At 38.7% G+C, this 26,406-nt stretch overlaps 1 protein-coding gene across 6 annotated transcripts in view; it reads right to left on the reverse strand.

Annotated features, from left to right (window-relative positions):
- IQCM (IQ motif containing M) overlaps positions 1-26,406 on the reverse strand; it is a 505,544-nt gene that overhangs the window by 322,334 nt on the left and 156,804 nt on the right. The window lies entirely within an intron of this gene.

Here is a 26,406-nt window from a genome sequence, read left to right on the forward strand (position 1 = left end):
TAGGATTCAGAAGGCGGGTAGCAACAAACTCCTTGGAGCTAAAGGAGCATGTTCTAACCCAATGCAAGGAAGCTAAGAACCTTGATAAAAGGTTACAGGAATTGCTAACTAGAATAACCAGTTTAGAGAAGAACATAAATGACCTGATGGAGCTGAAAAACACAGCACAAGAACTTTGTGAAGCATACACAAGTATCAGTAGCCGAATTAATCAAGCAGAAGAAAGGATATCAGAGATTGAAGATCAATTTAATGAAATAAAGCATGAAGACAAGATTAGAGAAGAATGAAAAGAAACAAACAAAGCTTCCAAGAAATATGGGACTATGTGAAAAGACCAAAACTACATTTGTTTGGTGTACCTGAAAGTGACAGGAAGAATGGAACCAACTTGGAAAACACTCTTCAGGATATTATCCAGGAGAACTTCCCCAACCTAGCAAGACAAGCCAACATTCAAAATCAGGAAATACAGAGAACACCACAAAGATATTTCTCGAGAAGAGCAATCCCAAGACACATAATTGTCAAATTCACCAAAGTTGAAATGAAGGAAAAAATATTAAGGGCAGCCAGAAAGGTCGGGTTACCCACAAAGGGAAGCCATCAGACTAACGGCAGATCTCTCTGCAGAAACCCTACAAGCCATAAGAGAGTGGAGGCCAATATTCAATGTTCTTAAATAAAATAATTTTCAACCCAGAATTTCATATCCAGCCAAACCATTCTTCATAAGTTAAGGAGAAATAAAATCCTTTACAGACAAGCAAATGTTGAGGGATTTTGTCACCACCAGGCCTGCCTTACAAGAGCTCCTGAAGGAAGCACTAAATATGGAAAGGAAAACTAGTACCAGCCACTGCAAACACATACCAAAATGTAAAGACCATCAACATTGCCTCTCAGGTCAGTGGGGGGCAAGGGGAGGGATAGCGTTAGGGGAAATTCCTAATGTAGATGATGGGTTGATGGGTGCAGCAAACCACCATGGCACATGTATACATATATAACAAACCTGCACATTCTGCACGTTTCCCAGAACTGAAATATAATAATTAAAAGAATGAAAATGTGAATTATTATAAGTAAATGCTGAAGTAAAATTAAATAACAAATATTAGGACTTCAAACAAAGTGTTTGGTCAGAGCTGATCAACATGAAGAGCAGGAAGAAATACCAATATATAGCAATGTGATATAGAGAAAATCAGCAAAACTAAAAGTTGGCTTTTAAAAGAAGAAGAAAATAAAGTTGAGAGTACTTCAGCAAAATTATCCAAAGAGAAAGAGGAAAAAGGGGTGAAAAGTGAGAGAGATAGAGAGCAAGTACCTAAATAATCAATATCAAGAATAAAGAGATATCACTACAGATATTATTATGAACAACTTTATAGCAATACTTTTGACAATTTAAACATATCTTTATAAACACTTACTCAACTGATAGAAGATGCCTTCCACAATGGTTGAATTAGTTTACAGTCCCACCAACAGTGTAAAAGTGTTCCTATTTCTCCACATCCTCTCCAGCACCTGTTGTGTTTCCTGACTTTTTCATGATCGCCATTCTAACTGGTGTGAGATGGTATCTCGTTGTAGTTTTGATTTGCATTTCTCTGATGGCCAGTGATGGTGAGCATTTTTTTATTGTCTGTTCGCTACATAAATGTCTTCTTTAGAGAAGTGTCTATTCATATCCTTTGCCCACTTTTTGATGGGGTTGATTTTTTCTTGTAAATTTGTTTGAGTTCTTTGTAGATTCTGGATATTAGCCCTTTGTCAGATGGGTAGATTGCAAAAATTTTCTCCCATTCTGTAGGTTGCCTGTTCACTCTGATGGTAGTTAATTTTGCTGTGCAGAAGCGCTTTAGTTTAATTAGATCCCATTTGTCAATTTTGGCTTTTGTTGCCATTGCTTTTGGTGTTTTAGCCATGAAGTCCTTGCCCATGCCTATGTCCTGAATGGTATTGCCTAGGTTTTCTTCTAGGGTTTTTATGGTTTTAGGTCTAACATTTAAGTCTTTAATCCATCTTGAATTAATTTTTGTATAAGTTGTAAGGAAGGGATCCAGTTTCAGCTTTCTACATATGGCTAGCCAGTCTTCCCAGCACCATTTATTAAATAGGGAATCCTTTCCCTGTTTCTTTTTTTTTGTCAGGTTTGTGAAAGATCAGATGGTTGTAGATGTGTGGTATTATTTCTGAGGGCTCTGTTTTGTTCCATTGGTCTATATCTCTGTTTTGGTAACAGCACAATGCTGTTTTGGTTACTGCAGCCTTATAGTGTAGTTGGAAGTCAAGTAGCACGATGCCTCCAGCTTTGTTCTTTTGGCTTAGGATTGTCTTGACAATGTGGGCTCTGTTTTGGTTACATATGAACTTTAAAATAGTTTTTTCCAATTCTGTGAAGAAAGTCATTGGTAGCTTGATGGGGATGGCATTGAATCTATAAATTACCTTGGGCAGTATGGCCATTTTCATGATATTTATTTTTCCTGCCCATGAGCATGGAATGTTCTTCCGTTTGTTTGTGTCCTCTTTTATTTCATTGAGCAGTGGTTTGTAGTTCTTATTGAAGAGGTCCTTCACATCCCTTGTAAGTTGGATTCCTAGGTATTTTATTCTCTTTGAAGCAATTGTCAATGGGAGTTCACTCATGATTTGGCTCTCTGTTTGTCTGTTATTGGGGTATAGGAATGCTTGTCATTTCTGCACATTGATTTTGTATCCTGAGACTTTGCTGAAGTTGTTTATCAGCTTAAGGAGATTTGGGGCTGAGATGATGGGGTTTTCTAAATACACAATCATGTCATCTGCAAACAGGGACAATTTGACTTCCTTTTTTCCTAATTGAATACCCTTTATTTCTTTATCCTGCCTGATTGCCCTGGCCAGAACTTCCAACACTATGTTGAATAGGAGTGGTGAGAGAGGGCATCCTGACTTGTGCCAGTTTTCAAAGGGAATGCTTCCAGTTTTTGCTCCTTCAGTATGATACTGGCTGTGGGTTTGTGATAAATAGCTCTTATCATGTTGAGATGTGTCCCATGAATGCCTAGTTCATTGAGAGTTTTTAGCATGAAGGGCTGTTGAATTTTGTTGAAGGCCTTTTCTGCATCTATTGAGATAATCTTGTGGTTTTTGTCTTTGGTTCTGTTCATATGCTGGATGACATTTATTGACTTGCATATGTTGAACCAGCCTTGCATCCCAGGGATGAAGCCAACTTGATCATGCTGGATAAATATTTTGATGTGCTGCTGGATTCGGTTTGCCATTATTTTATTGAGGATTTTTACATCAATGTTCATCAAGGATATTGGTCTAAAATTCTCTTTTTTTGTTGTGTCTCTGCCAGGCTTTGGTATCAGGATGATGCTGGCCTCATAAAATGAGCTAAGGAGGATTCCCTCTTTTCCTATTGATTGGAAGAGTTTCAGAAGGAATGGTACCAGTTCCTATTTGTACCTCTGGTGGAATTCAGCTGTGAATCCATCTGGTCCTGGACGTTTTTTGGTTGGTGGGCTATTAATTATTGCCTAAATTTCAGAGCTTGTTATTGGTCTATTCAGGGATTCAACTTCTTCCTGGTTTAGTCTTGGGAGGGTGTATGTGTCCAGGAATTTATCCATTTCTTCTAGATTTGCTAGTTTATTTGCATAGAGGTGTTTATAGTATTCTCTGATGGTAGTTTGTATTTCTGTGGGATCGGTGGTGATATCCCCTTTATCATTTTTTATTGCATCTATTTGATTCTTCTCTCTTCTCTTCTTTATTAGTCCTGCTAGCGGTCTATCAATTTTGTTGATCTCAAAAACCAGCTCCTGGATTCACTGATTTTTTTGAAGGGTTTTTTTGTGTCTCTATTTCCTTCAGTTCTGCTCTGATCTTAGTTATTTCTTGCCTTCTGCTAGCTTTTGAATGTGTTTGCTCTTGCTTCTCCAGTTCTTTTAATTGTGATGTTAGGGTGTCAATTTTAAATCTTTCCTGCTTTCTCTTGTGGGCATTTAGTGCTATAAATTTCCCTCTACACGCTGCTTTAAATGTGTCCCAGAGATTCTGGTATGTTGTGTCTTTGTTCTCATTGGTTTCAAAGAACATCTTAATGTCTGAGTTCATTTCGTTATGTACCCAGTAGTCATTCAGGAGCAGGTTGTTCAGTTTCCATGTAGTTGAGCAGTTTTGAGTGATTTTCTTAATCCTGAGTTCTAGTTTGATTGCTCTGTGATCTGAGAGACAGTTTGTTATAATTTCTGTTCTTTTACATTTGCTGAGGAGTGCTTTACTTCCAACTATGGGTGCCCCTCTGAGACAAAGCTTCCAGAGGAAGGATTAGGCAGCAACATTTGCCCTTCTGCAATATTTGCAGTTCTGCACCTCCGCTGGTGATACCCAGGCAAACAGGATCTGGAGTGGACCTCCAGCAAACTCCAACAGACCTGCAGCTGAGGGTCCTGACTTAGAAGAAAAACTAACAGAGAAAGGACATCCACACCAAAACCCCACCTATACGTCACCATCATCAAAGACCAAAGGTAGATAAAACCACAAAGATGGGGAGAAACCAGAGCAGAAAAGCTGAAAATTCTAAAAATCAGAGCGACTCTTCTCCTCCAAAGAAACGCAGCTCCTCGCCAGCAACAGAAGAAAGCTGCACAGAGAATGACTTTGACAAGTTGAGAGAAGAAGGCTTCAGATGATCGGTAATAACAAACTTCTCTAAGCTAAAGGACGATGTTCGAACCCATTGCAAAGCAGCCAAAAACCTTGAAAAAAGATAGACAAATGGCTAGTTAGAAGAAACAGAGTAGAGAAGACCTTAAATGACCTGATGGAGCTGAAAAATATGGCACAAGAACTACGTGACACATACACAAGCTTCAGTAGCTGATTCGATCAAGTGAAAGAAAGGGTATCAGTGATTGAAAATCAAATGAGTGAAATGAAGCAAGAAGAAAAGTTTAGAGAAAAAAGAATGAAAAGAAACTAACAAAGCCTTCAAGAAATATGAGACTATGTGAAAAGACCAAATCTACATCTGATTGCTGTACCTGAAAGTGACGGGGAGAATGGAACCAAGTTGGGAAACGCTCTTCAGGATATTATCCAGGAGAATTCCCCAGCCTAGCAAGTCAGGCCAACATTCAAATTCAGGAAATACAGAGAACACCACAAAGATACTCCTCGAGAAGAGCAGTCCCAAGACACATGATTGTCAGATTTACCAAAGCTGAAATGAAGGAAAAAATGTTAAGGGCAGCCAGAAAGAAAGGTCAGGTTACCCAAAACAGGAAGCCTATCAGACTAACAACAGATGTCTCAGCAGAAACTCTACATGCCAGAAGAGTGGGGGCCTATATTCAACATTCTTAAAGAAAAGAATTTTCAACCCAGAATTTCATACCCAGCCAAACTAAGCTTCATAAGTGAAGGAGAAATAAAATCCTATACAGACAAACAAAGACTGAGAGATTTTGTCACCACCAGGCCTGCCTTACAAGAGCTCCTGAAGGAAGCACTAAGCATGGAAAGGAACCAACAGTACCAGCCACTGCAAAAACATGCCTAATTGTAAAGACCATCAATGCTAGGAAGAAACTGCATCAACTAATGAGCAAAATAACCAGCTAACATCATAATGACAGGATCAAATTCACACATAACAATATTAACCTTAAATGTAAATGGGCTAAATGCTCCAATTAAAAAACAGACTGGCAAATTGGTTAACAGTCAAGACCCATCAGTGTGCTGTATTCAGGAAACCCATCTCACGTGCAGAGACACACATAAGCTCAAAATAAAGGGATGGAGGAAGATCTACCAAGCAAATGGAAAAAAAAAAAAAAAAAGCAGGGGTTGCAATACTAGTTTCTGATAAAACAGACTTTAAACCAACAAAGATCAAAAGAGACAAAGAAGGCCATTACATAATGGTAAAGGGATCAATTCAACAGGAAGAGCTAACTATCCTAAATATATATGCACCCAATACAGGAGCACCCAGATTCATAAAGCAAGCCCTTAGAGACCTACAAAGAGACTTAGACTCCCACACAATAATAATGGGAGACTTTAACATCCCACTGTCAACATTAGACAGATCAATGAGACAGAAAGTTAACACGGATATCCAGGAATTGAACTCAGCTCTGCACCAAACACACCTAATAGACATCTACAGAACTCTCCACCCCAAATCAACAGAATATACATTCTTCTCAGAACCACTTTGCACTTATTCCAAAAAAAGCTAAGTTTTTTGTTGTTGTTTTTATTTCTAGGAGAGTTCTAGGCCACCAGAAATAGGTATGAACCATGAAAGCAAACTCTAAAGAACTTTAAACCCCCATATAATATAGCTGTCTTATATTTTCTGAATGTAATTATTTACACTTTCTTGCCAGTTTGGCCAGGTTTTAAAAATTATTTTTCCATATTTAAGCAGCATTATTAGGTATTCTGTACTCAGAAGTCTTTCTTTACAGAGTTGTTCACCATATTCTCAGAAAAAGATACAATGAAACAAAAACACACCAATGATTTTTGTCAGGTGTATTTTTTATTAAAAATGAAAACAGCATACTTGAGCTCCTTAGACCCAGATGAAAATATTTATTCTAATAAATCAGGTAACTTTCGATTGGGGAGGAGCCAAGATGGCCGAATAGGAACAGCTCCCGTCTATAGCTCCCAGCGTGAGCGACGCAGAAGACTGGTGATTTCTGCATTTCCATCTGAGGTACCCTGTTCATCTCACTAGGGAGTGCCAGACAGTGGGCACAGGTCAGTGGGTGAGTGCACCGTGCGCCAGCCGAAGCAGGGGTGAGGCATTGCCTCACTTGGGAAGTGCAAGGGGTCAGGGAGTTCCCTTTCCAGGGGTGACAGAGGGCACCTGGAAAATCAGGCCACTCCCACCCGAATACTGTGCTTTTCCGAGGGGCTTAGGAAAAGGTGCCCCAGGAGATTATAGCCCGCACGTGGCTCAGAGGGTCCTATGCCCACGGAGTCTCACTGATTGCTAGCACAGCAGTCTGAGATCAAACAGCAAGGCAGCAGCGAGGCTGGGGGAGGGGCGAACACCATTGCCCAGGCTCGCTTAGGTAAGCAAAGCAGCCAGGAAGCTTGAACTGGGTGGAGCCCACCACAGCTCAAGGAGGCCTGCCTGCCTCTGTTGGCTCCACCTCTGAGGGCAGGGCACAGACAAACAAAAAGACAGCAGTAACCTCTGCAGACTTAAATGTCCCTGTCTGACAGCTTTGAGGAGAGCAGTGGTTCTCCCAGCACGCACCTGGAGATCTGAGAACAGGCAGACTGCCTCCTCAAGTGGGTCCCTGACCCCTGACCCCTGAGCAGCCTAACTGGGAGGCACCCCCTAGCAGGGGCAGACTGACACCTCACACAGCCTGCCAGGTACTCCAACAGACCTGCAGCTGAAGGTCCTGCCTGTTAGAAGGAAAACTAACAGAAAGGACATCCACACCAAAAACCCACCTGTACATCACCATCATCAAAGACCAAAAGTAGATAAAACCACAAAGATGGGGAAAAAACAGAGCAAAAAAACTGGAAACTCTAAAAAGCAGAGTACCTCTCCTCTTCCAAAGGAACGCAGTTCCTCACCAGCAACGGAACAAAGCTGGACAGAGAATTACTTTGACGAGCTGAGGGAAGAAGGCTTCAGATGATCAAATTACTCCGAACTACAGGAGGATATTCAAACCGAAGGCAAAGAAGTTGAAAACATTGAAAAAAATTTAGAAGAATGTATAACTAGAATAACCAATACAGAGAAGTGCTTAAAGGAGCTGATGGAGCTGAAAACCAAGGCTCGAGAACTACGTGAAGAATACAGAAGCCTCAGGAGCCGATGCGATCAAATGGAAGAAAGGGTATCAGCCGTGGAAGATGAAATGAATGAAATGAAGCGAGAAGGGAAGTTTAGAGAAAAAAGAATAAAAAGAAACGAACAAAGCCTCCAAGAAATATGGGACTATGTGAAAAGACCAAATCTACGTCTGATTGGTGTACCTGAAAGTGACGGGGAGAATGGAACCAAGTTGGAAAACACTCTGCAGGATATTATCCAGCAGAACTTCCCCAATCTAGCAAGGCAGGCTGACATTCAGATTCAGGACATACAGAGAATGCCACAAAGATACTCCTCGAGAAGAGCAACTCCAAGACACATAATTGTCAGATTCACCAAAGTTGAAATGAAGGAAAAAATGTTAAGGGCAGCCAAAGAGAAAGGTCGGGTTACCATCAAAGGGAAGCCCATCAGACTAAGAGCGGATCTCTCCGTAGAAACCCTACAAGCCAGAAGAGAGTGGGGGCCAATATTCAACATTCTTAAAGAAAAGAATTTTCAACCCAGAATTTCATATCCAGCCAAACTAAGCTTCATAAGTGAAGGAGAAATAAAATACTTTACAGACAAGCAAATGCTGAGAGATTTTGTCACCACCAGGCCTGCCCTAAAAGAGCTCCTGAAGGAAGCGATAAACATGGAAAGGCACAACCGGTACCAGCCGCTGCAAAATCATGCCAAAATGTAAAGACCATCGAGACTAGGAAGAGACTGCATCAACTAACGAGCAAAATAACCAGCTAACATCATAATGACAGGATCAAATTCACACATAACAGTATTAACTTTAAATGTAAATGGACTAAATGCTCCAATTAAAAGACACAGACTGGCAAATTGGATAAAGACTCAAGACCCATCAGTGTGCTGTATTCAGGAAACCCGTCTCACGTGCAGAGACACACATAGGCTCAAAATAAAAGGATGGAGGAAGATCTACCAAGCAAATGGAAAACAAAAAAAGGCAGGGGTTGCAATCCTAGTCTCTGATAAAACAGACTTTAAACCAACAAAGATCAAAAGAGACAAAGAAGGCCATTACATAATGGTAAAGGGATCAATTCAACAAGAAGAGCTAACTATCCTAAATATATATGCACCCAATACAGGAGCACCCAGATTCATAAAGCAAGTCCTCAGTGACCTACAAAGAGACTTAGACTCCCACACATTAATAATGGGAGACTTTAACACCCCACTGTCAACATTAGACAGATCAACGAGACAGAAAGTTAACAAGGATACCCAGGAATTGAACTCAGCTCTGCACCAAGCGGACCTAATAGACATCTACAGAACTCTCCACCCGAAATCAACAGAATATACATTTTTTTCAGCACCACACCACACCTATTCCAAAATTGACCACATACTTCGAAGTAAAGCTCTCCTCAATAAATGTAAAAGAACAGAAATTATAACAAACTATCTCTCAGATCACAGTGCAATCAAGCTAGAACTCAGGATTAAGAATCACACTCAAAACCACTCAACTACATGGAAACTGAACAACCTGCTCCTGAATGACTACTGGGTACATAACAAAATGAAGGCAGAAATAAAGATGTTCTTTGAAACCAGCGAGAACAAAGACACAACATACCAGAATCTCTGGGATGCATTCAAAGCAGTGTGTAGAGGGAAATTTATAGCACTAAATGCCCATAAGAGAAAGCAGGAAAGATCCAAAATTGACACCCTAACATCACAATTAAAAGAACTAGAAAAGCAAGAGCAAACACATTCAAAAGATAGCAGAAGGCAAGAAATAACTAAAATCAGAGCAGAACTGAAGGAAACAGAGACACAAAAAACCCTTCAAAAAATTAATGAATCCAGGAGCTGGTTTTTTGAAAGGATCAACAAAATTGATAGACCGCTAGCAAGATTAATAAAGAAAAAAAGAGAGAAGAATCAAATAGATGCAATAAAAAATGATACAGGGGATATCACCACCAATCCCACAGAAATACAAACTACCATCAGAGAATATTACAAACACCTCTATGCAAATAAAGTAGAAAATCTAGAAGAAATGGATAAATTCCTCAACACATACACCCTCCCAAGACTAAACCAGGAAGAACTTGAATCTCTGAATAGACCAATAACAGGAGCTGAAATTGTGGCAATAATCAATAGCTTACCAACCAAAAAAAGTCCCGGACCAGATGGGTTCACAGCCGAATTCTACCAGAGGTACAAGGAGGAGCTGGTACCATTCCTTCTGAAACTATTCCAATCAATAGAAAAAGAGGGAATCCTCCCTAACTCATTTTATGAGGCCAGCATCATCCTGATACCAAAGCCGGGCAGAGACACAACCAAAAGAGAGAATTTTAGACCAATATCCTTGATGAACATTGATGCAAAAATCCTCAATAAAATACTGGCACACAGAATCCAGCAGCACATCAAAAAGCTTATCCACCATGATCAAGTGGGATTCATCCCTGAGATGCCAGGCTGGTTCAATATACGCAAATCAATAAATGTAATCCAGCATATAAACAGAACCAAAGACAAAAACCACATGATTATCTCAATAGATGCAGAAAAGGCCTTTGACAAAATTCAACAACCCTTCATGCTAAAAACTCTCAATAAATTAGGTATTGATGGGATGTATCTCAAAATAATAAGAACTATCTATGACAAACCCACAGCCAATATCATACTGAATGGGCAAAAACTGGAAGCATTCCCTTTGAAAACTGGCACAAGACAGGGATGCCCTCTCTCACCACTTCTATTCAACATAGTGTTGGAAGTTCTGGCCAGGGCAATTAGGCAGGAGAAGGAAATAAAGGGTATTCAATTAGGAAAAGAGGAAGTCAAATTGTCCCTGTTTGCAGACGACATGATTGTATATCTAGAAAACCCCATTGTCTCAGCCCAAAATCTCCTTAAGCTGATAAGCAACTTCAGCAAAGTCTCAGGATACAAAATCAATGTACAAAAATCACAAGCATTCTTATACATCAATAACAGACAAACAGAGAGCCAAATCATGAGTGAACTCCCATTCACAATTGCTTCAAAGAGAATAAAATACCTAGGAATCCAACTTACAAGGGATGTGAAGGACCTCTTCAAGGAGAACTACAAACCACTGCTCAATGAAATAAAAGAGGATACAAACAAATGGAAGAACATTCCATGCTCATGGGTAGGAAGAATCAATATCGTGAAAATGGCCATCCTTCCCAAGGTAATTTACAGATTCAATGCCATCCCCATCAAGCTACCAATGACTTTCTTCACAGAATTGGAAAAAACTACTTTAAAGTTCATATGGAACCAAAAAAGAGCCCGCATCGCCAAGTCAATCCTAGGCCAAAAGAACAAAGCTGGAGGCATCACACTACCTGACTTCAAACTATACTACAAGGCTACAGTAACCAAAACAGCATGGTACTGGTACCAAAACAGAGATATAGATCAATGGAACAGAACAGAGCCCTCAGAAATAATGCCACATATCTACAACTATCTGATCTTTGACAAACCTGAGAAAAACAAGAAATGGGGAAAGGATTCCCTATTTAATAAATGGTGCTGGGAAAACCGGCTAGCCATATGGAGAAAGTTGAAACTGGATCCCTTCCTTACAGCTTATACAAAAATCAATTCAAGATGGATTAAAGACTTAAATGTTAGACCTAAAACCATAAAAACCCTAGAAGAAAACCTAGGCAATACCATTCAGGACATAGGCATGGGCAAGGACTTCATGTCTAAAACACCAAAAGCAATGGCAACAAAAGACAAAATTGACAAATGGGATCTAATTAAACTAAAGAGCTTCTGCACAGCAAAAGAAACTACCATCAGAGTGAACAGGCAACCTACAAAATGGGAGAAAATTTTCGCAACCTACTCATCTGACAAAGGGCTAATATCCAGAATCTACAATGAACTCCAACAAATTTACAAGAAAAAAACAAACAACCCCATCAAAAAGTGGGCGAAGGACATGAACAGACACTTCTCAAAAGAAGACATTTATGCGGCCAAAAAACACATGAAAAAATGCTCACCATCACTGGCCATCAGAGAAATGCAAATCAAAACCACAATGAGATACCATCTCACACCAGTTAGAATGGCAATCATTAAAAAGTCAGGAAACAACAGGTGCTGGAGAGGATGTGGAGAAATAGGAACACTTTTACACTGTTGGTGGGACTGTAAACTAGTTCAACCCTTGTGGAAGTCAGTGTGGCGATTCCTCAGGGATCTAGAACTAGAAATTCCATTCGACCCAGCCATCCCATTACTGGGTATATACCCAAAGGATTATAAATCATGCTGCTATAAAGACACATGCACACGTATGTTTATTGCGGCATTATTCACAATAGCAAAGACTTGGAACCAACCCAAATGTCCAACAATGATAGACTGGATTAAGAAAATGTGGCACATATACACCATGGAATACTAGGCAGCCATAAAAAATGATGAGTTCATGTCCTTTGTAGGGACATGGATGAAATTGGAAATCATCATTCTCAGTAAACTATCGCAAGAACAAAAAACCAAACACCGCATATTCTCACTCATAGGTGGGAATTGAACAATGAGAACACATGGACACAGGAAGGGGAACATCACACTTCTGTGACTGTTGTGGGGTGGGGGGAGGGGGAAGGGATAGCATTGGGAGATATACCTAATGCTAGATGAGTTAGCAGGTGCAGCGCACCAGCATGGCACATGTATACATATGTAACTTACCTGCACATTGCACACATGTACCATAAAACCTAAAGTATAATAATAATAATAATAATAATAAAAAGACATCAAAAAAATAAAATAAAATAAATTAGGTAACTTTCCTCATTAAATAGAAAAAAATATGATAATTATTACAACACTTTTACAAAATAAAATGCCAATATCTTAATTAATCCAACAAAATGTAGTAAGCCCTTTTTATGTGCCAGACATTATTCTAAAGGATTTAGTATGAACAAATGAGTCAATGCTAACTGCTTTTATGGAGATTATATTCTAGCAGGAGGAGGCAAATAATACCAGATAAGTAAAATAGGCCGTATATCTTGATATCTTAAATGCTAGAAATCAAAGAAAGAGAAGTAGATAGGTCTGGAGGATGTGGCTATGCCTACGACAGAGTAATCAGGGATGGCCTTACTGTTAGAGAGGCCTTTGGGCAAAGCATAAAAATAGTGATGGATTGATGCCTGTAATCTCCAAAGAAAAAAACTTTCCAGGCAGAGAGAACAAAATGTACACAGTCCCTGAGTTTGACGTGTTAGGTTGGAAATGCATATTAAAAATTAAAAATCCAGGTGGAAACCTTAATTAAGCAGTTGAATATGAGCTGGAGTTTTGGAGAATAACCAGTTTGCAGATAAAATTGTGGAATCATCAGCCTATTAACGGTACTTAAAGCCATGATCTGGATAAAATTACATGAGAATGTTGTTTAGCTAGGGAAGAAATTAAAAACTTGATATCTGGGCCTAGTGTAACCACTGAGAGCCCCAGTATGGATTTTAAAAATTGTCAGCATATAGAAGGTGGTCTGGTTGAACAGTAGTGCTCTTCAAGAGATTTTGGAAGTATTACAAAGATTTTTGTTATTTGGAAGTATTTCTAGACCATAACTATTGGAGAATATATGTATTATGATGGAGGGCAAAATCATGGGAGGAAAAGAGCTCAAGGAATAGAAAAGTGAATGGATTAAAAGATGATATCTATCCAAGATAAATATCACCAAAAACTACGAAAAGATTAGTGTTAGAGAAATTGACAAGGATCCAGGGTCTACATTTCTTTAAAGATATGCGAGAATAGATATAAATCAACAGATTATTATAAGGAGAGGATATAGTTTGATGACATGAGATTCAAAGCTGAGCATGCTAGGGAAGATGAAGGGAGAATGGTTTGGAAACAGCAATGAGGAGCAAGGAGGAAACCACCCCACCACCAGTCTCAGAGGTATGAGGCACGGGAGGAAAAAAACCCAGCACCACCTGAAAGGGTGGCAGGGGAAGAACTGTCTTCAGGGCACAGATTTCAGTTAGGCCAGGAAGGGGAAGGAAACACTCAGATGAGGTTAAGGATTCTGAGTTTTTGCTGGCTATGAATTCAGGGAGCATAATGGATGAATTTCAGGAGTGGGAAGGTTGAGGGGTGACATCAGAAAAGAAGATATACAAAACTATATAGAGTGGGGTTTTAGTGATCACAGGTAGCCTGGAAGTCCTAGGTGTCTTGTGGAGACTGAGGTAGACAGAGCTTAAATACATAATGAGATCCATCTTAAGAGTCTGAAGGCTGTCAACTTGGCAAGTAGAGAGAAATAAAGAATCTTGCCAGGAGCTGACTTTAGGGAATCCCTCCTCTCTGCTGCCAATGATTATGTAGAGATGTTTTTAATATCTGAGAAGCAGCCATCCAGAAAGAGGAAATTTTCTAACTTTTTATCTCTTTGAGGGCCATTTCATTCTTTCCTTGAGGATTACAGATGATGAAACTAAGCCCAGAGGTTTGAAGAGATTCGCACCAGGCCACACAGAGAGTTGGTTATTATGTAGAGCACTATTAGCTTTTTTTCTTTTGAAAAAGTCTCTTAAAGTGTTTCTCTTAACAAAAGAGTTTCTGCCATGGGTCTGTTTCCTTACAAAAACTTTAAAATGATCAGTAAAATGAACACTTGAGGAATATCAATTTAAGAGTGACCTACCAAATGTATCAAAATAGAAGAGCAAAAGGCAGAGTCAAGCTCTCTAGCAGGATAACAGTGACAATAGCAAAAATAGCAGACTCCACGAAGGGCTACAGTTATTGTATTTACACAAGACCATAAACCTCACTGCCACTTCCTGAATTCACAATGTGATAGCGAAAGTCAGTCAATGTTGTGATAGGGTGTGTCTTGTGATTACAGTAATATGTCCTTTAGGACAGGACCAAAGCTAAGTAATTGAACAACATGTTTTTTAGTATATTATGCATTAAAATTTATATGAATGTAGGAAGTTGTGACTATGGTAGCTCAATTTTATTAAGCACCAGGAGGTACATTATACACTTGACAAGCATTATCTAAACACTTTGAGGTTGGAATTGGTATTATCCCCCCTCTACCCAAGGAAGAAATTGAGTCACAGTGCAATTGAGTAACTTGGATAAGATTTGAAGCTAGAAACAGGCAAAGCCAGAATTCTGACCTCATTAGAGTAACTTCAGTGCTTTCACTATTAATCACTATACCATCCTGCTTTAAAAGGCAAGGCTTCAAAACAAATAGATGATTTTTTAAGCAAACGGAGAGAAATCATAACTTGCCTTATATCTTATGTTCTAATATCCTTTTCTTTTTCCTTTAATAAGAATAATTATTTATTCTAAAGAAGAACTGAGGACCTCCAGTTCCAAAATGGCAGCATAGAAGCAAGCTAGCATAATCCCCTAGAAAACCATAAACAAATATACAGTGCCAAGATTATTACCAGAAATATACCAGAATTCAAACACAAAAATTATCAACACAAGTCAGTTCTTGGGGCCACAAAGAAGTGAAAAAACTTCATGTAGGCAGTAAGAGAATTGGCACATCCACAATGCCTCACCCCACATTCTGCCTGGCACCAAGTGTGCAAAAAATACTCCCCAAAATCACTGTTTTGACACTGGAAAAGTGAGATCAAAGTGAACGAACAGTTTATTCACCATCTTGGGTTCTCTGACAGGAGATCTGTCCCTCCCCTGACCCATAAGAAGCATCATTAGTGCCTGAAAGGAGAAATATCCCTGAGGACAGGTAGAGACAAAGTAGGGATGCAGGACTACCATCTCCAGCTCTGGAAACTGCTCTACAACTTGGCCAAGGGCCAAACAAGAGTGGCTTTTAAGCAGCACCACACTCCAGGAGATGTTTCACATGTCTCATGGGCACAAACCTTTGCCAGCCTATCCCACTGCTGAGATATCCCCATTGGGACTTCCTGAACTTGGGAAGGGTAGCACTCCAAACACTTGCTAGAGCTGAGACAAATCTGGGCTTAAGGTGCCATCTAGAACTGAAAAGGAGGGAGTTACCTGGCAGTAAAGAACCTATAAGCAAATATAACCAATAAAAAACAAAAGAAGCAAGACAGAGAAGACAAAAATAAATAAAATAATAATTAAATAAGACCAAATTAATCTTACAATGCAAAGACATAGATGTACATCCACGAATAACAACCACAAACAGGGAACCATGATTTCCCCAAGCAGACAAAGCAAAGATATAGCAACTGACCCTAATGAAACAGCAATTGGTGAGCTCTTTGACCAAGAACCCAAAATAGTAGTTTTAAGGAAACTTGGTGATCTCCTGGATAACACAAGAAAACAATCCAGAAACTTATCAGAGAAATTTAACAGATTGAAACAATTTTTTAAAATTAAACAGAAATCTAGAAACTGATAAATATATTTGCTGAACTGAAAAATTCATTAGAAGCTCTCAACAGAAAGAATCAAGAAGAGCAAAGAATCAGTGAGCTCAAATACAGACTATCTGAAAATATATGGAGAAGAAAAAAGAATGAAAATCAAGAAAGATCACCTAAAAGATATAGAAAATTACCTCAAAAGACCAAATCTAAGAATTATTGGTGTTTAAGAGGGAGGTCAGCAAGAGCAAAGGGTAGAAAGCTTATTCAAGGAAATAACAGAAAACTTTCCAAAACTTGATTAAAGATAAATATCCAGGTATGGGAAGGTCAGAGAACACCAAACAGATTTGACTCAAATAAGACTACTCCATGGCATATGATAATCAGACCCTCAAAGATCAAGGATAAAGAAAGAATCCTAAAAGCAACAAGAGAAACAAAGCAAATAACATAAAAAAGCTCCAATTAATCTGGCAACAGACTTCTCAATGGAAATCACACATGCCAGGAGAGAATAGAATAACATTTTCAAAGTGCTGAAACAGAAAAACTATTGCTAGCTAAGAATACTGTATCCAACAAAAATACCCATCAAACATAAAAGACTGATAAATTCTTTCCCAGACAAGCAAAAGTGGAGGTAATTCATTACCATGTTATCCATCTTACAATACATTCTAAAGGAAGTTATTCAATCTAAAAGAAAAAGACACTAATGTGTTTTTAAAAAATGGAAGTAATAAAACCCACTGGTAAAATTAAGTACAAGGACAAACCCAGAATACTATAATAATATAATTGTTGTATGCAATCCACTAATAAATCAATCTAGTATGAAGTACTAAAGACAAATCTAGCAACAACAATAATAGCTAGACTGACCTGTTAGCAGATTGATAATGTTTCAAAAAAAGACATACGAATGGCCAATAGGCATATGAAAAATACTCAATGGAGACATGTGAATCAAAACTACAATGAAATATGATATTACCCCAGTTAAAAACGGCTTCTATCAAAAAGACAGGCAATAAAAGGTGCTGATGATATGAAGAAAGAGAAACCTTAAACACTGTTAGTGGGCATGGAAATTAGTAGAGACATTATTCAGAACAGTATGAAGTTTCCTTACAATTGCTAAAACTAGAACTACCGTATGATCCAGCAATTCCACTACTGGGTATATATCTTTTAAAAAGGTAATGAATATATCAAAAAGACATCTGCATTCCCATGTTTATTGCAGCACTATTCACAACAGACAAAATATGGAATCAACATATGTGCCCATCAACAGATGAGTAAAGAAAATGTGACATATATTATACACAATGGAATATGACTCTGCCATAAAAAAGAATGAAATCCTGTCATTTGTGACAACATGGAGGGAACTAGAGGTCGTTAAGTGAAGTAAGCCAAGCACAGAAAGATAAATATTGTGTGTTCTCATTCATATGTGAAAGCAAAAAAAAAGTGAATCTCAAAGACAAACAGTAGATTTGTGGTTATCAGAGGCCATGAAGGGCAGGGAGGAGAAAAAATGAAAAGAAGATGGCCGAATAGGAACAGCTCCGGTCTACAGCTCCCAGCGTGAGCGACGCAGAAGATGGGTGATTTCTGCATTTCCATCTGAGGTGCCGGGTTCATCTCACTAGGGAGTGCCAGACAGTGGGTGCAGGATAGTGGGGGCAGCGCACCGTGCACCAGCCGAAGCAGGGCGAGGCATTGCCTCACTCAGAAAGCGCAAGGGGTCAGGGAGTTCCCTTTCCTGGTCAAGGAAAGGGGTGACAGACAGCACCTGGAAAACTGGGCCACTCCCACCCGAATACTGTGCTTTTCCCACGGGCTTAGGAAACAGCACACCAGGAGATTATACCCCGCACCTGGCTCAGAGGGTCCTACGCCCACGGAGTCTCGCTGATTGCTAGCACAGCAGTCTGAGATCAAACTGCAAGGCGGCAGCGAGGCTGGGGGAGGGGTGCCCATCATTGCCCAGGCTCGCTTAGGTAAACAAAGCAGCCAGGAAGCTTGAACTGGGTGGAGCCCACCACAGCTCAAGGAGGCCTGCCTGCCTCTGTAGGCTCCACCTCTGGGGGCAGGGCACAGACAAAGAAAAAGACAGCAGTAACCTCTGCAGACTTAAATGTCCCTGTCTGACAGCTTTGAGGAGAGCAGTGGTTCTCCCAGCACGCAGCTAGAGATCTGAGAATGGGCACACTGCCTCCTCAAGTGGGTCCCTGACCCCTGACTCCCGAGCAGCCTAACTGGGAGGCACCCCCCAAGTAGGGGCACACTGACACCTCACATGACTGGGTACTCCTCTGAGACAAAACTTCCAGAGGAATGATCAGAAAGCAGCATTCGCAGATCATGAAAATCCGCGGTTCTGCAGACACCACTGCTGATACCCAGGCAAACAGGGTCTAGAGTGGACCTCTAGCAAACAGCAACAGACCTGCAGTTGAGGGTCCTGTCTGTTAGAAGGAAAACTAACAAACATAAAGGACATCCACACCAAAAACCCATCTGTACAACACCATCATAAAAGACCAAAAGTAGTTAAAACCACAAAGATGGGGAAAAAACAGAGCAGAAAAACTGAAAACTCTAAAAAGCAGAGTGCCTCTCCTCCTCCAAAGGAATGCAGTTCCTCACCAGCAACGGAACAAAGCTGGATGGAGAATGACTTTGACGAGTTGAGAGAAGAAGGCTTCAGACGATCAAACTACTCAGAGCTACAGGAGGAAATTCAAACCAAAGGCAAAGAAGTTGAAAACTTTGAAAAAACTTTAGAGGAATGTATAACTAGAATAACCAATACAGAGAAGTGCTTAAAGGAGCTGATGGAGCTGAAAGCCAAGGCTCGAGAACTACGTGAAGAATGCAGAAGCCTCAGGAGCCGACGCCACCAACTGGAAGAAAGGGTATCAGCCATGGAAGACGAAATGAATGAAATGAAGCGAGAAGGGAAGTTTAGAGAAAAAAGAATAAAAAGAAACGAACAAAGCCTCCAAGAAATATGGGACCATGTGAAAAGACCAAATCTGCGTCTGATTGGTGTACCTGAAAGTGACGGGGAGAATGGAACCAAGTTGGAAAACACTGTGCAGGATATTATCCAGCAGAACTTCCCCAATCTAGCAAGGCAGGCCAACATTCAGATTCAGGAAATACAGAGAACACCACAAAGATACTCCTCAAGAAGAGCAACTCCAAGACACATAATTGTCAGATTCACCAAAGTTGAAATGAAGGAAAAAATGTTAAGGGCAGCCAGAGAGAAAGGTCGGGTTACCCACAAAGGGAAGCCCATCAGACTAACAGCAGATCTCTTGGCAGAAACTCTACAAGCCACAAGAGAGTGGGGGCCAATATTCAACATTCTTAAAGAAAAGAATTTTCAACCCAGAATTTCATATCTGGCCAAACTAAGCTTCATAAGTGAAGGAGAAAAAAAATACTTTACAGACAAGCAAATGCTGAGAGATTTTGTCACCACTAGGCCTGCCCTAAAAGAGCTCCTGAAGGAAGCGCTAAACATGGAAAGGCACAACCAGTACCAGCCGCTGCAAAATCATGCCAAAATGTAAAGACCATCGAGACTAGGAAGAGACTGAATCAACTAATGAGCAAAATAACCAGCTAACATCATAACGACAGGATCAAATTCACACATAACAATATTAACTTTAATGTAAATGGACTAAATGCTCCAATTAAAAGACACAGACTGGCAAATTGGATAAAGACTCAAGACCCATCAGTGTGCTGTATTCAGGAAACCCATCTCACGTACAGAGACACACATAGGCTCAAAATAAAAGGAAGGAGGAAGATCTACCAAGCAAATGGAAAATGAAAAAAGGCAGGAGTTGCAATCCTAGTCTCTGATAAAACAGACTTTAAGCCAACAAAGATCAAAAAAGACAAAGAAGGCCATTACATAATGGTAAAGGGATCAATTCAACAGGAAGAGCTAACTATCCTAAATATACATGCACCCAATACAGGGGCACCCAGATTCATAAAGCAAATCCTCAGTGACCTACAAAGAGACTTAGACTCCCACACAATAATAATGGGAGACTTTAACACCCCACTGTCAACATTGGACAGATCAACGAGACAGAAAGTTAACAAGGATACCCAGGAATTGAACTCAGCTCTGCACCACGCGGACCTAATAGACATCTACAGAACTCTCCACCCCAAATCAACAGAATATACATTTTTTTCAGCACCACACCACACCTATTCCAAAATTGACCACATAGTTGGAAGTAAAGCTCTCCTCAGCAAATGTAAAAGAACAGAGATTATAACAAACTGTCTCTCAGACCACAGTGCAATCAAACTAGAACTCAGGATTAAGAAACTCACTCAAAACCGCTCAACTACATGGAAACGGAACAACCTGCTCCTGAATGACTACTGGGTACATAACGAAATGAAAGCAGAAATAAAGATGTTCTTTGAAACCAAAGAGAACAAAAACACAACGTACCAGAATCTCTGGGACACATTCAAAGCAGTGTGTAGAGGGAAATTTATAGCACTAAATGCCCATAAGAGAAAGCAGGAAAGATCCAAAATTGAGACCCTAATATCACAATTAAAAGAACTAGAAAAGCAAGAGCAAACACATTCGAAAGATAGTAGAAGGCAAGAAATAACTAAAATCAGAGCAGAACTGAAAGAAATAGAGACAAAAAAACACCCTTCAAAAAAATAATGAATCCAGGAGCTGGTTTTTTGAAAGGATCAACAAAATTGATAGACCGCTATCAAGACTAATAAAGAAGAGAAGAGAGAAGAATCAAATAGATGCAATAAAAAATGATAAAGGAGACATCACCACCAATCCCACAGAAATACAAACTACCATCAGAGAATACTACAAACACCTCTACACAAATAAACTAGAAAATCTAGAAGAAATGGATAAATTCCTCGACACATACACCCTCCCAAGACTAAACCAGGAAGAAGTTGAATCTCTGAATAGACCAATAACAGGAGCTGAAATTGTGGCAATAATCAATAGCTTACCAACCAAAAAAAAGTCCAGGATCAGATGGATTCACAGCCAAATTCTACCAGAGGTGCAAGGAGGAACTGGTACCATTCCTTCTGAAACTCTTCCAATCAGTAGAAAAAGAGGGAATCCTCCCTAACTCATTTTATGAGGCCAGCATCATCCTGATACCAAAGCCAGGCAGAGACACAACCAAAAAAGAGAATTTTAGACCAATATCCTTGATGAACATTGATGCAACAATCCTCAATAAAATACTGGCAAACCAAATCCAGCAGCACATCAAAAAGCTTATCCACCACGATCAAGTAGGCTTCATCCCTGGGATGCAAGGCTGGTTCAACATACGCAAATCAATAAATGTAATCCAGCATATAAACAGAACCAAAGACAAAAACCACATGATTATCTCAATAGATGCAGAAAAGGCCTTTGACAAAATTCAACAACCCTTCATGCTAAAAACTCTCAATAAATTAGGTATTGATGGGACCTATCTCAAAATAATAAGAGCTATCTATGACAAACCCACAGCCAATATCATACTGAATGGGCAAAAACTGGAAGCATTCCCTTTGAAAACTGGAACAAGACAGGGATGCCCTCTCTCACCACTCCTATTCAACATAGTGTTGGAAGTTCTGGCCAGGGCAATTAGGCAGGAGAAGGAAATAAAGGGTATTCAATTAGGAAAAGAGGAAGTCAAATTGTCCCTGTTTGCAGATGACATGATTGTATATCTAGAAAACCCCATTGTCTCAGCCCAAAATCTCCTTAAGCTGATAAGCAACTTCAGCAAAGTCTCAGGATACAAAATCAATGTACAAAAATCACAAGCATTCTTATACACCAATAACAGATGAACAGAGAGCCAAATCATGAGTGAACTCCCATTCACAATTGCTTCAAACAGAATAAAATACTTAGAAATCCAACTTACAAGGGACGTGAAGGACCTCTTCAAGGAGAACTATAAACCACTGCTCAATGAAATAAAAGAGGATACAAACAAATGGAAGAACATTCCATGCTCATGGGTAGGAAGAATCAATATCGTGAAAATGGCCATACTGCCCAAGGTAATTTATAGATTCAATGCCATCTCCATCAAGCTACAAATGCCTTTCTTCACAGAATTAGAAAAAACTACTTTAAAGTTCATATGGAACCAAAAAAGAGCCCACATCGCCAAGTCAATCCTAAGCCAAAAGAACAAAGCTAGAGGCATCACACTACCTGACTTCAAACTATACTACAAGGCTATAGTAACCAAAACAGCATGGTACTGGTACCAAAACAGAGATATAGATCAATGGAACAGAACAGAGCCATCAGAAATAACGCTGCATATCTACAACTATCTGATCTTTGACAAACCTGAGAAAAACAAGCAATGGGGAAAGGATTCCCTATTTAATAAATGGTGCTGGGAAAACTGGCTAGCCATATGTAGAAAGCTGAAACTGGATCCCTTCCTTACACCTTATACAAAAATTAATTCAAGATGGATTAAAGACATAAACGTTAGACCTAAAACCATAAAAACCCTAGAAGAAAACCTAGGCATTACCATTCAGGACATAGGCATGGGCAAGGACTTCATGTCTAAAACACCAAAAGCAATGGCAACAAAAGACAAAATTGACAAATGAGATCTAATTAAACTAAAGAGCTTCTGCACAGCAAAAGAAACTACCATCAGAGTGAACAGGCAACTTACAAAATGGGAGAAAATTTTCGCAACCTACTCGTCTGACAAAGGGATAATATCCAGAATCTACAATGAACACCAACAAATTTACAAGAAAAAAACAAACAACCCCATCGAAAAGTGGGTGAAGGATATGAACAGACACTTCTCAAAAGAAGACATTTATGCAGCCAAAAAACACATGAAAAAATGCTCACCATCACTGGCCATCAGAGAAATGCAAATCAAAACCACAATGAGATACCATCTCACACCAGTTAGAATGGCAATCATTAAAAAGTCAGGAAACAACAGGTGCTGGAGAGGATGTGGAGAAGTAGGAACACTTTTACACTGTGGGACTGTAAACTAGTTCAAGCCTTGTGGAAGTCAGTGTGGCGATTCCTCAGGGATCTAGAACTAGAAATACCATTTGACCCAGCCATCCCATTACTGGGTATATACCCAAAGGATTATAAATCATGCTGCTATAAAGACCGATGCACACGTATGTTTATTGCAGCACTATTCACAATAGCAAAGACTTGGAACCAATCCAAATGTCCAACAATGATAGACTGGATTAAGAAAATGTGGCACATATACACCATGGAATACTATGCAGCCATAAAAAATGATGAGTTCATGTCCTTTGTAGGGACATGGATGAAATTGGAAATCATCATTCTCAGTAAACTATCGCAAGGACAAAAAACCAAACACTGCATGTTCTCACTCATAGATGGGAATTGAACAATGAGAACACATGGACACAGGAAGGGGAACATCACACTCTGGGGACTGTTGTGGGGTGGGGGGAGGGGGGAGGGATAGCATTAGGAGATATACCTAATGCTAAATGGCGAGTTAATGGGTGCACACCAGCATAGCACATGTATACATATGTAACTAACCTGCATATTGTGCACATATACCCTAAAACTTAAAGTATAATAATAAAAAAGAAAAGTTAAAAAAAAAAATAAATAAATAAATAAAAAGAAGATGTAAATATATGGGTTGCCAGAAGAAATAAGACCTAGTGTTAGATAGATTAGCAGGGTAACTACAGTTTACAATAATCTATTGCATGTTTCAAAATAGCTAGAAGAGAAGAATGGAAATGGTTCTGTCATAAAGAGAAGACAAATATTTATGGTGATGGACATCCCAAGAACTGATTTGATCTTTACAAATTACATGAATGTATTAAATAATCATGTGTATCACCAAACTGTGTACATGTATTATGCATGAATTGTAAAAAAAAAGAATTGGGTGATAATTTGAGTCCAGTAGATTACCATATACCCCAGGGAAAATGGCAATATCTACATTTTTTACTATTTATATATTATCTTGTTAAATAGACCTCAATGATTATGTCAGATATTCATTGAAGCTATAAATTATTACGTCGAGTTATAATAATGTTGTGGAGAATAAGCTTTTTTGTGCAGACTTTTTAGACTATAGCCTTAACATGAACAAAAAAAATAACAACAATAAAAAGTATTCATTATTTTTCACCAAAGACACAAAGTGTGGACCACTCTTAAATTATTCCACAAAAATGAACATTTTTCACATTTCACTAATAGCTTACACAAAATAAGTTGCTGGCCATAATCTTTCAGATATTTCTAGCCTTGCTTTAAAAATATGTAATTATAAAAGAATGGTGTGGCTGAAAATAAAATAAAAACTTCCTAAATAACAAATCAGTGAAAATCCCTGTTCTTATTTGATTAAAGATACATTTCATTTTAAAGGAAAAAAGAACACCTACTCTATAGCATTTGGAAAGTATGATTTTTATTGTAAAATTTTTACTTTTTCAGCATATTCAACCTTCCAACTCTCCATGAAGTTATATGAGTATTGAGATACTTATCATAAAACTAATAATCTCCTCAACAATTTGTTTTTAAACCATATAAACTAAACTGCATAACATTTTGTTTATTTTGATGGTATCTCTGCAGTCTACATATAATCAGTTTTTAAAAAGAATTGTAAAAAATAGTATCTAGTATCTTATTTTCTCAATTTCTTTTTTTCTTTAGCAGTTATTGAGTTTTAGCCTACTGTGCAGAGACAGGTACACAGATAATACTGAAGTATACCTCACTTGGGTGGTTTTTTCCTTTTTAATTTACATTTGTTCATTCATTTAACATATGGTTATTAGCACCTACTATGTATGTGTCATGCACTGGAATAACTATGAGGAGTCTTTTAGCTTCTATGAAGTTATGGTTCAATTAAGAAACATTTCACAATTCAGCAGAACATTTCTGCATGGGTAGAACCTTTAGCAAATTTCAAAACTTATCACATGGGTGACTACCAATTCTGCCACCCTTTTCCATTCACAATTTCATAATGATCTGTATCTAATAACCAGTATTCTCTCAAATATTTTAGAAAAGTTTTATACTCTTGTTTAGCATTAAATAAACTGTGGTCTAGCCCCTGTATATAAGCTCCATAAATATAGAAAAATAAGACTTAAATTAATTTCAACATCCAAACTAAAGCTATGAGAATTGCCAAGTCCTTCAAAGAGCTGAAAAGTTCCCCTGCAAGATGATGACACAACTGGTCCATGTGAGGTGAATGATACTTGAAGACTGAGGCTTTCATCAACCCTTCGATCATCCTGAATAAATTCTAAATGTCACAGAATTAGTAGAACTTTGACTTATGGTAAAGAGCTATAGAACACAGCTTTCAAGGAGATCAGATTTCAAAAGTATTATTTATTACACCCATTAGATCCTAGCCTTGTATAAATATTTGCCTACATTTACTTCCACACATGTATATTCAATTTTAGAATCACTTGAGACCCATACATTATTGTATTGCCCTGGGACCTCAAATTATCTAATAAAGCCTTAAAAGAATTTAAGCTCTGAACCAATGTAACAATCAAAATTGTAAAACACATCTATTGCATATCTTCAACATTTTGACAGCATATTCACAAATTTTAGTTTTGGTGAATATTGATTGGAATAATGAAAACATGATTCATAGAATTTGTTTGGAAGTGAGCTTCCACTTAATGCTTGAGTTCCTTCTATAATAATCCAAACAAAAGGTGGTAAAATTATAAAGGTTATCATATGCAAAAGTGCCTTGAGAACCCAAAGAAGAGTTTATTCAGCAAACTTTTAAAAATTTCTTCTGAAATCAATAAAAGTCCTACTTTACAAGAAGAGTTTTCCCTTAATGACAGCCTGAAGCTCATGAGGAACAAGTTAAAAAGAGGGAAAACTAAAAAATAGTTGTTTTGAATCAATAGCCCCTAGGTCTTTAAGCAGTTCAATTTCCAGAGAGTTTCTCAATTACACTTAAGGGACTTTAAAGAATC

The sequence above is a fragment of the Pongo pygmaeus genome, chromosome 3, assembly GCF_028885625.2.
Source record: "Pongo pygmaeus isolate AG05252 chromosome 3, NHGRI_mPonPyg2-v2.0_pri, whole genome shotgun sequence".
Lineage (NCBI taxonomy): Eukaryota > Metazoa > Chordata > Mammalia > Primates > Hominidae > Pongo > Pongo pygmaeus.